Here is a 16,627-nt window from a genome sequence, read left to right on the forward strand (position 1 = left end):
ATGAGAGTTGTTTCATACCTTTGTCTTGCACTGTGCTATTAGTGATAGATGCTGTCTAAACAGAACAGGATGCACAGAGACTGAACCAGTCTGCGAACCTAGAAAAGTGATAGAAAATTATAGTAAAAGCACCATATTTCCAACAAGGTTGTCATCGAGACCAGAGTAACACAGTTCGCCATACTTAGCCTTTGCATAACCTTCCTACTGTACCTGGGGAAGCTGTGATTTTGAAAATGTTCTAGACCTGTTCTGATGACCAAAGATCATGGCAAAACCTTACCTACACCTTTAGTTTTGTAAGACGGACATTTTTAAGATTGGTTTGTTTTATCCCCACCTAAATGCTAAACTTATACAAGGCAAATCACTTTGACTAACAGCTTATGTCCGATAACTGTGAAAACTTTTTTGTTTTCTTATGCACTCTGCTTTCACTGAAACCCCAAGAGTCTACCCAGAGCTACCTAATTAGAAAATTGCAACAAATGTTTGAAATGGTAAATTATGCCTGATTGCTTATGAATATTTTGTAATGAAAATGCACTCTGAAATTTTGAAAATGCATACTGCTGAACCAAAGATTTGCTTGTGTTAAAACATGCATGCAGTTTTACACTGTGAGTCTTTGCATGAAAAAGGGTAGAGTTCAGTAACTTGCCATTTTTCACTTAATTAACTTGTGCTAATACACATTATGAGGATAAATATTCCACTTTATGGAACTATGGGTTTATTATTGTTGTTAAATCACTTAGAGTATTAGACATATGTTCCGAATGCAACTATCTAGAAAAACAAAACCGAATAAAGTGTAAGGAGAAATACTCCAGAAGAAAAGAATTAAAGTTGCCTATCTATTTACGTAACTCAGAACCAGCATGCATTCCAAAATAACATAATTAGTTTTAGAAACAGTTTAGATATTCTGTTATTTGTTGTATAGTATCTTACTAAATTTACCATACTTTCCAGTCTTCCCCTACCAACTCATTTAATTATAGTTCAGACATTAACCCATTATTAAGAGCAGTTCCATAGTGACCATCATTACTTGTTTACCATCTCCATGAACTATGAAGTACAGCACTGCTTATCCTCTTAAAATGAAAAAATACATCAGCTGCATCTACAACAACACTACTACATGCTTCTTTCCTTAAAATGTTATTTATTGTTTTTGCATTGCACTGCACTGCACCCTTGCAGCTTACCATCAGCTGCCAACAGTTCCTGTACGTTGTTCACCAGATTTACTGAGTGCTCCGTGATGCCCCTGGATTTCCTTCAACCCATGCTCTGGGCCAGTGAGAAGATCAACATGCTCTCATGCAGTGTCATATTGTGCCAGGGTAGGGTTTACTTTAAGCCCTACTGTTACCCCACCACACATGCATGCATGGTCCAGTGGGTGGATGTGCTATGGAGACATGCAGTGTTTTGGCCCACCTCCAAGATGACTTAAATAGTGCCACCACCTATTCCCATTTATGACAGCCCTCCTTTTTTATGTGTTCCCAGCATGCATCAGAGAACTGATGAGAGGAGTACATGTATGAGTGCCCTCCCCCCTAGAATAGGTACTCCCATCCTAACCTTGCTGCACTTTAGACACCCGAGCCACTAATGGGTTAAGGTCACCTAGGTCATAGTCAGGGCTTTTTCTCTCTATGCCATGGTACAGCTGACCCTACTCTTCATTAAAGCCTTATCAGGTAAGCTTCTGTGACTAAAACATCATAAAAAACCCTATAACTTGGTAAAAATTAGAACTGTTGGTAACCTTCCCCATAAAGCACTCAGCATGTCAGCCAGATAACTTTCTTTCTTTCTTTCTTTCTTCTTTTTTTTTTTTTTTGCACTCTTTGTCCCCAGTATCTGTCAGTCATCAGCCCTCTCCAGACCATTTGGTTAATTTATTCCCGATCCCTGGGCATTAGAGATGGCCTATGGGTTTTTATTTTACCTGTCCCTGTTTCCCCACATGTTTGGCAAAGCAGGAGAAGGGGACTGTGTAGTGGGCAATCTGCACAGCTCACTTACTTCTTTATGGGATGTTGCCAGCAAACAGTGCCACCCCATCTATTAGGTATGGGAAGTGGTTTCCCCTGTCCATCATGGAAATCACACTTTCCTATGTGCTCCCAGAATGTCAGCAACCCTCCCTTCCTCCTGGGAGAGGCACTAAAATCACTCCACTTCAGTCCTCTCTCTCTCTGTCTCTGTGGGTCTTCCAGTGCCAAGACCAGTAGTAAATCTCTGGTCCCTATGTCACAGTCAGGGCCCCCATCCCTCTGCACCAATGGAGCAAGGGTCTCCAGGTAACTTTCTGAACTCCTGACCAAACGCTCTTGTCTAAAACCACAGAGTTATAGAATATCTTATTTTACTCATCAAAAACGATTTTAAAAGATTATTTTTTCCACAAAGGCACTTAAATACTTCCATAGTCCCCAAATGGCAGTCATCAATTGCATAACCTCCACCCACTTAAAATAGCCATAGTCCCCACCAAAATGCTATCCCTACTGCTTTCAGTTACCCATATCAAACTGCATACCTCTAGTCACACCCATTCATCCAAACCCTATAGACCTATTGGCATAATGTGGCAACCCCACAACAGTCAAATACTTTACAATACCACCCCATTTCTGTTTGTCATTATTAAGCCAATGACTGCCTCACAACAAAAGTACTATTCACTTTCCTGCTTTTCTCCACCTTTAATATCTTATCTGTATATAAATTGAAAGTCCAGGATCATAAAGGGCATCCTTGCTAAATATCTACGGTAGGATGCACCCCATTTCACAAGTGTCCATTCTCCGTTTGCAAGAAAACCAAATGCCTATACACAGCTGTATACTATTAAATAAACTTACATTATATCACCTTCATTAAAAATGAAACAGTAATTAAATGAGGTTGCTAAGGATCTAACTGGGGCACACCATGAACGGAAAGAAAAGAATGAGAAGTTATTAGTTATTTGTACTTCTACAATTAGGAAAGCTTTCTTTAATTATACTAAATAGTTGCAGTCATTTCATTATACCAAATCACTAGATATGTAAAGGCTGCTCTATTAGTTCTGCTGTAGGAATTGTAAACATGCTCACTGGGGTTTTTGGTTTGGCTCTCTCTAATATGCAGTATAATATCCAAATATTTATTCTTTGAAAACCAGGCTAGTTGTCCATTACACTGGTGGTTAAAATCAATTTCTGCAGGCAGTTAGGATGGTGTACCTGGTATCTTATTAAGAAATGTAGCTTTTCATTATACTGATATTCTGTCAACATTACATGAAAGATGGCTTTGGCAAACAGCCATTCCACAACCACTTCATCACCTGTAGTATGTATCTTCCCTTCCCCACCACTAAATATACAGGAGTATCTGCATGCTGAGTTGCATCGTCTGAGGAGGCACTATGATGAGATAAGTGTGCAGAGTGATTAGTGGTTTCTGCCTTCCCTTTAGTCTGTAATCTAACAAAATGCCAATGTGTTCTTATCAGTTTGAAGGATTCCTGAGAAGATTCACAGTGGCTTAAGTCCTGAAATGGTTGTGTTCAAGGGGTACTACCTTCTTTGTAACTACGAAAACCATAGATTAGTGAGACAAGCTGTTCCACACCTTAGTCTGAGCAGACATACCACCAGGTGACAGCAGCAGCAGGTTATAGCCGCTTAGCCGCCATTACAGAGGAATCTTTAAAAATTGTTCTAAATTCCAGGCCTTGTGTGTGATGTAGTGGGTTTTAGGGTCAGTCCCAGATTGCCATGGTGTGTGTATTATCTGTACTTTTGTTGTTCAACACTACACAAAGAACAAGACCTGGATTTTTCTACTGCTGCACTTGTGACTGATTATAAATCAAACTGGGACATGCACCATTCCATTTATAACTGAAATTAAAGTATCTGCTTTGTTTATATTATGTGAAATCCATACTTGTAGCACTGCATGAGGGGAATTCTGTATGCAGGTCTAAAACAACAAATAGCCAGAAAAGCAAGAGCTCCTCACCTACACTTTACAAAATAGACACAGAAACCTGTTCACTGCACAATTTAATGTTTTCTTTTTCCTAATGGCATTTCTGAAGGAAATTTGTACACAGATTAATTTGTTTCTGTCATAAACTGGAAAGAGGCCAAAGTGCATAAATTGAATATTTGAAAAGATCTGCTAAAAATCTAGCAGTTATATTGTAATCCTCTTGAATAAACAATCAAGTGGTTTGCAAAAAAAAAAAAATGAAATGCAGTGAAAATTTTAACAAAAAAAGGCTGAATATTTATTGAGAGCACAGTGAAACTCAGATTCCATTAAGGTTCAAATGCTGACACCCCTTGGTAGGAAATCATATATGATTTGAACTTCTTGAAGACCAATTTTGTCTGTTTTAAGGCTCATCAGGTACCTGCCCTAGTGTTTGTTAAGTTTCTAGCACCATTTTGCATTTTTAGTTCACCACTTGACTATGTTATTCAGTAAGCATTGTTGCAGTCAATGCTGTTTTCTCTTTTTGTTTCTGCTGAGTTCTTAAAATCCAAGCATGCATAGTCCCCGGGGAAAAAACTTCAGAGCTGTTATTTTTCTCAGTGTTACTGTCATGTTGCAGTTCAATGACTGGAATGTCTACACAAACTGCAGATGTTCTTCGTGTTTCACTGTTGCAGTCATTACATTTGGATAATCTGCTGGCAGGTTGCCCTCAGTTGGCCTGATTAACAAACTCTTGGGTCCTGCATCGTTTGTTGTCCCTTCGTCCATGACGTCAGGTCGTCCGGGGTATAAAACATTTAGCCAACGCCATTACATCAGTCTTTCTTGCCGTGCAGTGCCCGAAGCAGAAGCAGTTTTCAATTGCCGGTTCAGGTCCGAAGTCTTCAACTTAAAGCTAACTATCCCATTGGGGAAACTTTTTCTTGCTCCTTACCGATGTCAGTAAAAGTTAATAATTGCATTACTTGTGGGAAGCAAATACCTCATAAAGATTTTCATCTGTACTGCATTCCTTGCCTAGGCCCTGACCATGATGTACCTTGCTGTCGGTTTTGTGCTTTATTTAATCAGCGCACTATCCATCGTCGGTACATTTTTGCCTCTAAATATTTTGGTTCTCAGTTTAATTATTCAGAAATGACTTGGGTTATCCATCCGACTACCGGAATACCAAAAAAGCGCAAAGAAAAAGACAGAGACAGGCTGTTGAGGTACAAAACTGTTGACGACGCTTCTCCTAAGCCAGTGGCCAGTTCGCCGGTACTCAGTGAGGTGCTTTTGCAGCCCCTGATACCCACTACTTCTGACTCGCAGGCCTCTACTGAGACCCATTCAGAGTCTAGTATGCCGCGAGACTCTTCACTATGGAACCCGCGGATGTCTCTACCTTGGATGGGTCCGGAGCCGCTGTGCAGGCACCGGCTTCTGAGGGTGTATTCAGGCCTACAGACTTGCATATTAAATTGACTCCACCTTCTATTATGCGGCCTAAATCTCGATCTATGTCTAAAAAAACCGATGCCCAGGCCACATGTTCAGGCCCCTCTGCCTAAAAAACAAATGATCAAAATGGCTGAAGATCTTATTACTTTAATCAGGGGAATTCAACCCCCCCCCCCTTTTTAAGAGGCCTAGGATTGAGTTTGACTATGAATCTTCTGATCAGGACTCTGTTTCTTCTAATTCTTCCAATGACCTGGAATTGTCCATTTCTACCTATGAGGATTCTGATGCAGAGGACTCCATTCCCTCTGCTTCTCCCCCTAAGGACTTTTCTTTTGGGGAAACTTTACATACCTTACGGGAGCATTTCCACTAGGAAAGTCAGGAATTTTCTGAATCTAAAAAGAGGCTTAGGGATTTCCTTCTTCTACTCTAGCATAGGCCTCTGGCTATACCCCCTGTATTAGACATTGTAGATGATGTGTTTTTGGAATCCAGTATGGCTCCTGATTCCCTAACTCCAGCTCCTAGTAAACCTGACAGATACTACAGGGTTCCTGAGTCCCACAAGTTCCTTTTCAAAAATCCTGTTGCAGACCCAGAAAACATTTCTCAGGGGCCCAAAGGCATTAAGGCTTCCACTGCTAAAAACCCTACTCCTTCTGATAGAGACTCCAGGGCACTGGATGGATGGGGTAAAAAGGTTTATACTTTTGCTACCTTAGCAATCAGGGCTTTAAACTGCCAATTTCATATGCTAAAAGATCATCAACATATTATGAGACTGCTTAAACAGAAAATGACATTGATTTCTGAATGTGTGGAAAATAAAGATTTACAGGATTTACTGCATTCAGCTGAACAAGTTGGAAAACATACTTTACAATGTGGTTTTGATTCCTTAGAGACCTCTTGTAGGGCTGCTGTTACTGGGTCTGTGCTTAGAAGGCATGCTTGGCTTAAGGAGCAATCTCTGCCTGATCACGTTAAAGCAAAGTTGTTGGATGCTCCTTTAAATCAGGACCGTCTGTTTGGCAATAAGGCTGAAGAAGTTCTAAAAAATATGGAAGATAAAGCTAAATCTATGCAAACTGTGAAAGATTTTTTACAAGTGCAACCTCCAAGATTTAGCAGGCACTGGCCTACTAAGAATTGGTCCTTTCCAGCTCCTTCCAGATCCTCTCAAGCCAAACCCAGACACACTAAATATACCAAGTTTCAGTCACAAGGGACTCTCAGATCTAAGCAATGGGGGCCTCCACTTCCAAATCTGGAAATAACAAGAACACCCCCTTATGTTAAATAGTCTCAATGACTTTCCTTTAAAATTACCAAGCACTTACCTTTTAACCACCCCTTTGGGGGAAAAGATTACTCTTCATGCAAAAAACTGGGAACTCATAACCCAGGACAAATGGGTTTTAAAAATAGTGTCCCAGGGATACAGATTTCATTTCGACACATTGCCATCTCCAAACGGGTGGCCAGACCTGCCCCCAAATCAGTGGGCAGAGGCTCAGAAACAAGTACTTTCCCTCTTAAATTTGAGGGCTATTCAACTGGTTCCAGAAAAGGAAAAGGGTCAAGGCTTCTATTCCAATCTTTTCCTGGTACCCAGAAAAGACAATTCATGGCATCCAATTCTGGACCTGTCTATTCTAAACATCTTTTTGGACATTCCAAAGTTCAAGATGCTGACTCTTCACCAGTTACTTCCTATGCTAGGCAAGGATGCGTGGTTGGCAACTCTGGATTTAAAAGAAGCTTACCTGCATATCCCAAACAGGGAATCTTGCAGAAGATACCTATGCTTCAGAGCAGGCTACTTGCATTATCAGTTCTCTGCACTGCACTTTGGCTTGTCTACTGCACCCAGGGTATTTACAAAGTGCCTAGCTCCAGTAATTGCATTTTGCAGGCAAAGAAGTATTCAAATATATCCATACCCGGATGATTGTCTAATTCAGGCAGAAAACCAGACCATGCTTTTAATCATCTGGCGTTTGTAAAAAGAGTTCTAACTTGTCTAGGGTACACCATAAATGAAAATAAATCACAACTGGTACCCTCTCAAAAGATTACATTCCTGGGTGCAAGCTTGAATACAACTGCCCAGATGGCTTTCCTCACACCAGAAAAACACATTCAATTGGTAACTTACTTCAAACAAGTGGCCACAAAACCCCTGCTATCTGCAAGACAAATACTGCAAGCCTTGGGGTTCATGGCCTCCCGCATTCTTCTAATTCCATATGCAAGACTGCATATGAGGAAACTTCAGTGGTACTTAAAAAGTCTATGGAGTCAACATTGTCACAGCCTGGAAACAATGATTCCTATCATACCTTGCCTACAACGGGTGTTTCTATGGTGGGTAGAGGCCTGCTACCAAAACAAAGGACTGCCATTCACACTACCCCCTGCCACCCAAGCCCTAACTACAGATGCATCAGACTATGCATAGGGGGCTCATCTGGCAGGGAAGTGCATTCAGGGCAAATGGAACCCAAATCAAATGCACCTGCATAACAACCAAAAAGAAATGTTAGCTGTACAGAATGTTCTGCCAGCCTTCAAGGACTACATCCATCCAGGACAACTAATTTTAAAGATGGACAATGCCACAGTTATGTGGTACATAAACAAGCAGGAGGGTACACATTCCTATCCCCTTTGCAGACTAGCCATGGCATTGTGGAACACAGCCTTGAGCTACCAAATACAACTGCAAGCTCAATTCCTGCCAGGAAAACTGAATACACTGGCAGACGGATTAAGCAGAAATCTCATGGACCCACACAAGTGGAAATTGGAACCACGGATTTTCAACATGTTGACAAGCAAATGGGGGAGCTCAGACATAGATCTGCTTGCCTCCCCCCACAACTACCAGCTGGACAAATGTTGCACACGGACTCCTCACAGCAAAGCCTGGAAATGGATGCTCTGTCATTCAGTTGGAAAAGCCTATCAGTCTACGCCTTTCCCCCTCTGCCTCTGCTCTCCAAAGTTCTGCTAAACGTCAAGCAGGACAAACCAAGAATGATTTTGATTGCTTCAGACTTGCCACACCAACACTGGTACCCACTCTTGTGCAGTGTGTCACAAACATCTCCATGGCACCTACCTCAGACACCTTCCTTACTGTCTCAGCAGGAGAATCAAATTCTGCACCCTCAGCTCCCAACATTGAACATTGCAGCTTGGCTAATCACTGAAATTCACCCTTAGCATCCCTCAGTAAACCTGTGACTTGGAGGTGAGAAGGCCTAGTACTTAAAAATCTTATGCTGACAAATGGAAAAGATTCTGTGCTTGGAATCAATCTCAAGGGATGAGCACAGCAACGCCCAATTTACCTCAGATTTTACATTATTTAACTGAGATGCTTCACAAGGGCCTGTCTTTCTCCTCCATTAAAATCCATGCCTCAGCCATTTCAGCTCATTATAATACAGAACCTCCCCTTTTTTCTCATCCTCTGTTCAAGCAGTACCTCAGAGAGGAGACCACCCAGGAAAGCTCCAACCCCTGGCTGGGACCTTAACCTTGTATTGGAGAAACTCACTCTACCTCCTTTCGAGCCAGCTGCTACTGCAGACTTAAAATTTCTTTCCTGGAAAATAGCCTTCCTTCTAGCAATCATTTCAGCAAGAAGGATATCTGAGTTACAGGCCCTTATGGCAGTGGAACCTTTCATCATCTTTCCTGCAGACAGGGTGTGCCTCAGGACCAATCCATCCTTCATGTCCAAGGTGGTATCCAGTGTGGCTCTTAATCAGTCCATTCATTTGCCAACTTTCATTCCCAATCCACAGAACAAAGGGGAATGGATTCTACATTCATTGGATGTGCACAGACAACTTAGATTCTACTTGGACAGGACTAAACCTCAAAGGAAATCTGAGCAACTGCTGATAGCATTTGCTGCAGGGGCAGAGGGGAAAGCAATTTCAAAACAACCCATCTCTAAATGGATAAGCCATTGCATTCATTTCTGCTATAAGCACCATGGAAAGCCTATCCTCCAGGGGATCAGATCTCATTCCACAGGGCTGCATCTACTTCAGCAGTCTTTCTCAGAGGTGTTCCTACTAGGGATATTCTAGAAGCTGCTACCTGGAGTTCAGTTCATACTTTCACCAAGCATTATCATTTACCAATGTTCTGTAAATCCAGAGCTGGCTTTGCTACTGCTGTCTTGTAGGGCCTTATAGCTGCTCCTAATGCTGTATAAATCCATCCTCCCAACCATAGCTTTGGGAATCTACCCAAATGTAATGACTGCAACAGTGAAACATGAAGAACATACTACAGTTGTGTACACTTACCATAAATGTAGATGTTCGAGTGTATTCACTGTTGTAGTCCTGGTTAACTTCCCTCCAGCCCCCTGTTTTTCCTCTTACTATACCTCTACTTTCATTTACTATGCTTAAAAGCCTTTTTGGAGTATTTGCTTTTGGTTGGAGATATATTTTTGTGTTTTTAATTTTATTTTGCTCCCCATTAGGGGGGCACCTGACATCTGATGCAAGAAAAACTGATGTAATGGCATTGGCTGCATATTTTATACCCCTGAAGACCTAACGTCATGGAAGAAGGGACAGCAACTGACGCAGGACCCAAGACTTTGTTAATCAGGCTGACTGAGGGCAACATGCCAGCAGATTACCCAAATGTAATGACTGCAACAGTGAATACACTCGAACATCTACATTTATGGTAAGTGATAAATAAACAGAGATCTCTCAGGGTAAGGTACCTGCTTTGTCCCCAAACGAAAAATGTCAAATGTCAATATCAAGGTGCAGGTACTCCACGACTATCGAAGCCAACCATCAACCAAAAAAAGCAAAAAATCAATAAAAAATGTTTATGCTTGAACAGCAAAAAAACTTTATTCCATGGGTTGTTAGCGCTTTCACATCTACTCTGGACGCTTCTTCAGACTTTAATAGAACACTTCATCACTTCTGTATTTAAATACATATCAATTAAACAGTTAACCAATGAAAGCCTTTGTATGAATACATATCTATAAAAAGTCAGAAACTTCTAAATAAATAAAAAGTCAGAAACAATATGCTCTTGTGTTTTTAATAAATATTCATATGCTATTTGCCATCTGAAATGTTAATAACAGCAATAATCCATTACTACATCCATTTTAGTGTCAATGTTGAATTTTGAATTTTTAATTTTCACAATATAAGTTTCTGACTTTTTATTTATTTAGAAGTTTCTGACTTTTTATAGTTATGTATTCATACAAAGGCTTTCATTGGTTAACTGTTTAATTGATATGTATTTAAATACAGAAGTGATGAAGTGTTCTATTAAAGTCTGAAGAAGCGTCCAGAGTAGGCGTGAAAGCGCTAACAACCCATGGAATAAAGTTTTTTTGCTGTTCAAGTATAAACATTTTTTATTGATTTTTTGCTTTCTTTGGTTGATGGTTGGCTTCGATAGTTGTGGAGTACCTGCACCTTGATATTGACATTTGACATTTATGGTAAGTGTACACAACTGTACTTTCTCTCTGGTTTAATTTGAGGCTGGCATTCCTGAGATAAAGCTAGCTGTAACTACTGAAGACAACCTTACTCTGCATCATAATCGAGATGCAGTGCTGGTGTAAGTTGTTTTTTTGTGTATTTTGTCTATTAGCCCATGCCATGGTTGAAAATAGTTCTTGTAACTGGCTCCCTTACCTGGTTATCAGATTAATTAATAAAGTTAGAAAGTATGACCTTATCTCTGTGGTCCTCCAGAGAATGAAAGAACCCTGTGCCTTTTTACATACTTCTTACTTTATGTAGTTAGTGTAATGACCTATCACTTTGTCATACCTAACACTTGTAGTCTTGTACTTGGAATGTGCCCTAGTTTTACACACAACCTTCTCGGGGGATGCTTGTCTGTGGAAAAACATTCAGTTAATGCAGTTATTTGAATGTATATTGGATAGAAATGGCGACCGTATCATAAGGTTACATCATTCTGAAAGTTTTCCTTACTAGTGCTTTTATTTCCCGATGACATTAGTGATATAATAAAGCTACCTATATGCATCTATTTCTCTGCTTTTACTGAATCTCTGTCCTCGGCTATGGTGCTTTCAGACAGAATCACACACTTGAATGATATCTAGAAAGCCCCTTAGTCACATTATCTCATTTATGATGCAGTGAAAAATTTGCAGATCTTTCTTAAGCAACTTCCCACCTACTTACAGAAATCACATTATACTAGTCCCATGATTTCCTTGACTGTTTTCACTTCATAAACTCCAAAGGAAGTTTACTCCATATATTCAACACCCTTTTGTGTCATTTTGCCCTCATGTCTGCTGTCCATCAAGCCTCCTATCAATCAGATAGATATATCATCTGGGGGGGGGGGGGCATTATTCACTTAACCTTAAGAGTGCTTTGTACTTTTGCTGGCATTGTGACAATGACAGGTTTTCCATTTTTTTACCTAACCTTGCCCCTGATGGTGGCATGAAAATTTGCATCACTGCAAAGGATGCCTATGCCTCCCTTATCCATGCATATGTGTGCTTCCTGACTTGCACCAACAGGCGTTACCAACACCAGCATGGGCGGTCATTCCCATCTCTCCCCAGCATTGGCTTTCAGTATAATGACGGGCCTTCACTCTGCAGCCTACACCCTGTCATCAGAGTGTGGTATGAGTTATGTGGGAATTACCATTCCTCTCCTAAGGATGGGTTTACCCCAGGCTCCTGGCCTGTGCTGCCATGCATGTAAGCCACTTGTTGAATGTGGGCTACTTGGGGAGTAATCAGGGCTTTATCCTTTATGCCACTAGTACAAGGTCATTCACCACCTTTTGGGTGAAACATACTTTGTCACATTCTCACTGAACTGTCTAAAAGTGCCAACATGTTTCTGTTGATTTCTTTAAGGTACTTACCAGTTTTGGTTTTGTCTTATACCTTTTCCTTCTTTTCCTCACAATCATTAAAATATTAATATTAGTATGTTGAATAGTTCTTTTCAATATATGCACTGTATTACCTCTAGACATGTCAAGCATTCAGATGTGTTCTATTTATCAAGCTGGCCTTTAAATGATCAATGTGAAAGAAGAGCAGAAGAGTTTTGTTTTCTAATAGGCTTGGTGCAGTTTGGAAGTCTTAACATGATATAGGTTGCTGAAAAGCCAAAAGTAATTTGGAAGTTCTTCTAAAGTTATTGTGGGTATTAGCTGCCACTAAAATAATATGAGTATCTTGGGACAACTTCAAGTGATCCTGGCATAATTTGGGAGAGTTCTCTTTCCCTAAGACTGCCTAGTAAGATTGGTGGTAGTTTCCTATCACAAGACACAGCCCAGAGAGTTCTAGAAGGTGACTGAACCTCATGCTGCACATAAACAGGTGAACGTCCAGAAGGTGTAAACCACCTTGGCAGCACTTATTTCCAAGCTTTGCACCCACAATAATCTCAAATACTAGTAAGCAGTAGAAAATATAACTAGCAACCAGAAGAAAAGCTGCAAAAAAACAGTGTTCTCTACAACACAGGAACCTCTAAACACATTTACTGATTTAGCTGTTTGTGACTGTGTATGCTGTCTTTTGTTTCTGGATGAAAACAGTAAATCAATAAATGTGTTTGGAGGTTTCTATATTGTTGAGATCTCTGTTTTTTTTTTTTTGCATTTCTGCTGTCCATTTGCATAATGTGCTGGCTGCAGCCACACTTTGTGTGTCTATGAATCAGTTCTCTATTAAAACCGCAAAGGTCCACTTACCCGAATATGGAAACGTTGACATGTATTCATCGAACTGCGAAAACACCGATCGTCCTTAAGTGCGAAATCCGAAATGTCGAATTGTCATGGTTGGCCTTCTGCGGTATAGCTCCGTAAGGTAAGTGTGCGATAGTTACGGACCTTAGGGTTAGGGTGTAGGTTAAGCTAAGTGCATACGTGGTAGTATATGCAAGATTTACTTTAGGGTTAGAAGTAGGGTTTTGGTTAGTGTATGCATGTGGTTTATTTATTTTGTTTGGGTAGGCAGTATGTAGCGGGTGGTGGGGTTGGGCAACTATGACGATTCGAGATTTTGAATTTCGCGGTTTAGGGCGTTCGGTGTAATCGCGGTTCACATATGTGTCGATGTTTACTTATTTGCTGAATAGGACTTTCGCGGTTCTAATATAGACACCTATGAATCACCCCTGCTCTGCACACTGTCTCCCAGTTTCACCTACTGCATTGTGCTGTTTGTTTTTGAATCCCAGGTTGAATGTTTTGTAAATGTCGGGCACATTTTTTTTTGTCTTAGAAAGGTTCCCTCAGAGAATGCTGTTTAACAAGCAATTATTCTAGTAGTAAGGCACATGAAATGGAGGAATATGGTCTTAATAGTCAGAGAAAATGTCCTCTCACTGCAGGGAGAGTATGTACCTGGTAAACTGGTTCTGGGGCATGTCTTGTTGCAAAGAAGAGGCAAGATGGATGAACCTGGAGTAGTCTGGAGACTTTCTACTAGGAATCCAGACAGATGGAAACGTTATGAACTCACATTGGGGCTATAGCAGAACTGGTATGAGAGACTGTAAAGCTCTTGCGTTATTTTGCCTGTGCCAAAGGAATCTACACCAACTTTTTTCTTGTTTAATAAAACTACTTTATTTTAAAGACAAGTTATCTTTGCTGTTCTGTTCGATGATGATGATAATGATGATGATGATGATGATGTGTGTGTGTGTGTGTGTGTGTGTGTGTGTGTGTTTCTGTGTGTTGTGAACACACACACACACACACACACACACACACACACACACACACACACACACACACACACACACATATTGCCATTTAGATATGCATACAGACTTTAGTGTTCAAGTACAGATGCAAGTTTTAGTACAGCGTACAAACCTTAGTGTGCAGATAATGTGTAGAGATAACTACAGAGAAACAGGTAAACATCCTTGTTTACAAATACTGGCTCAAATCTTAGTGTGCAGATACAAGTACAAACTGTAAGGTGCAAACGCATGTGAAGATTTCTATTGAGCAGATATGTGTACAAATCTTATTGTACAAGCAGAGGTACATATCATGTACAGGTATAGGTACAAATCAGGTCCATGACCAAATATCTCAGGTGCAAATATTGGGCCAGATTCCAAAAGAGTTGTTCTCAGTGTAAGACTTCCTGGATGTCAAAAGACCTGCTCTCAGTGTAACTGAGTTACTTTGGTGTAAGGCCTATCTATAAACAGAATTAACACAGGGGCCATATTCCAAAAGACTTGCTCTCAGACTACTCTCAATGTAAGTGGTCACTTACACTGAGAGCACGTCTTTTAGAATAAGGCCCATTTGGGTCTCACAGCATCAACAAACTAGCTTAAGTGTACTGCAAAACTTGATATGCACAGAGACAAGATTTCCTGCATTCCACATATTGGGGTTTCATTTCCCCTGTCTCATAACTTAGATACAGCATACCAGTGGAGTGAAAAAAAAACTCTTTGCACTTTCTATTTGTAGCATTCCATTGCTGAAATCAAAGTGGTCATTCTGTACCTGCAGTTTAGAAAAGTGACAAGAAAACTTCACTGGTACACGCTCAGTTTCTTAAAACCCACAGCAGACAACCAGAATCAGAAACACAAGTGTCATGCCTCAAAAATCATAATTAAACAGTGATATTTGCTGTCAGCAGACTTCAGTTTTTCTCTTCCAATGTTTACAGACTGCAAATCTGTGACTGAATAAAGGGCATGTTACTTGCAACAAATAACATGGTAATACATCCGAATATCTTTTTGCACAGGTATAGGTACAGATTGTATTACACTTAAAGATCTTAATGAACAGATACAAATGCAAGTCTTTGTATTTACAGGTACAACTTATAGCGTGAAAACATCGGTACAAAACTAGTGTTCAGATATACTTATTTAGCAGATACAAGGTATATCTTCATTTGCTGTAACAGTGGATAAAATCATGCATTTGCCGATAGAAATATTAATGTGTAAATATACATGCAAATCTTAGAATTCAACTACAGGTACAAATCATTACTGTTCAGACAGATGTTGGCATCTTTATTGTTCAGATTTACATACGATTTTTGTGTGTAAGCAAAGGTACAAATTGTAGTGCGCACACACACACACACACACACACACACACTCACACACACACACACACACACACACACAGAGACACAGAGGCACACACACACACACACACACACACACACACACACACACACACACACACACACGCATGCACGCACGTACGCGCACAAACACACACACACAAACAGATACATTTTAGTGCATAGATATGAAAACAAAAGTATATTTGTAAGAATGTTTTGATAACCAGCATTTCTGGCAGAAATGACATTCTGCACATTTGCAGTTAAGATCCATGGAGGAAAGTTGTACTTATCTGAAATTGTAAATAAGAAAACATAAAAATATAAAGTATGCCATTGTAATAGGTTTATGACAAGACACCAAATCACAGAATTTGTCACTAACACTTCTTTGAAATAATTACATAACGTCCATGCTCTGCAACTGCTCCTGTGTGAAAACACATTTTTCTTATTGCCTCCGGTGGGAAATATGCAATTCATCAAAGCTAAAAACTTAATCTGGTTGAGATTCAACACTTTTAATTCCAGTGCAATGTGAACTTTTGGGTTGTTTTTATAATAAGATAGGGAGGTGGGAGTGAAGCCTTCCACATTTGGGGGTCTTTACTCTGTAAAAAGCATGTTACTGATAACATCTCAACGAGTTGTGATTTAGTGAGATGAGTTATAGTGACGTACTGAATCTCTAATAGCTGTCACAGTGGCTACACATCTAGAACATTCTGGTATGCTGCATGTTCCTGTCATGATTCTTATTGTTTTCCCATGTCTAACTAGAACTCATTCTGTGTACTGTGTGTATAGTGATTTGAATGCTGTAACTGCTCCGTCAGGATATCATGACTTGAATGCTTCTGTGTTCAGTATTCATAATGGAAAATTTTAAGTTGGGTCTTGATTGATTAAGTCTCTTATATTTCACTTAACTATAATATTTCATTATAGATCAATTACATTATTACTTGTCATGTAACAAGTGCTACAGTTTCTTGCATCTTATTGTGA

General features: G+C 40.0%; 1 protein-coding gene across 1 annotated transcript in view; it reads left to right on the forward strand.

Moving 5' to 3' along the window:
• LOC122809729 (aryl hydrocarbon receptor-like) overlaps positions 1 to 16,627 on the forward strand; it is a 639,036-nt gene that overhangs the window by 214,600 nt on the left and 407,809 nt on the right. The gene's annotated exons all lie outside the window — the stretch shown is intronic.

This window comes from Protopterus annectens, chromosome 8.part0 (assembly GCF_019279795.1).
Source record: "Protopterus annectens isolate FY-2018-M chromosome 8.part0, PAN1.0, whole genome shotgun sequence".
NCBI classification, from domain to species: domain Eukaryota; kingdom Metazoa; phylum Chordata; order Ceratodontiformes; family Protopteridae; genus Protopterus; species Protopterus annectens.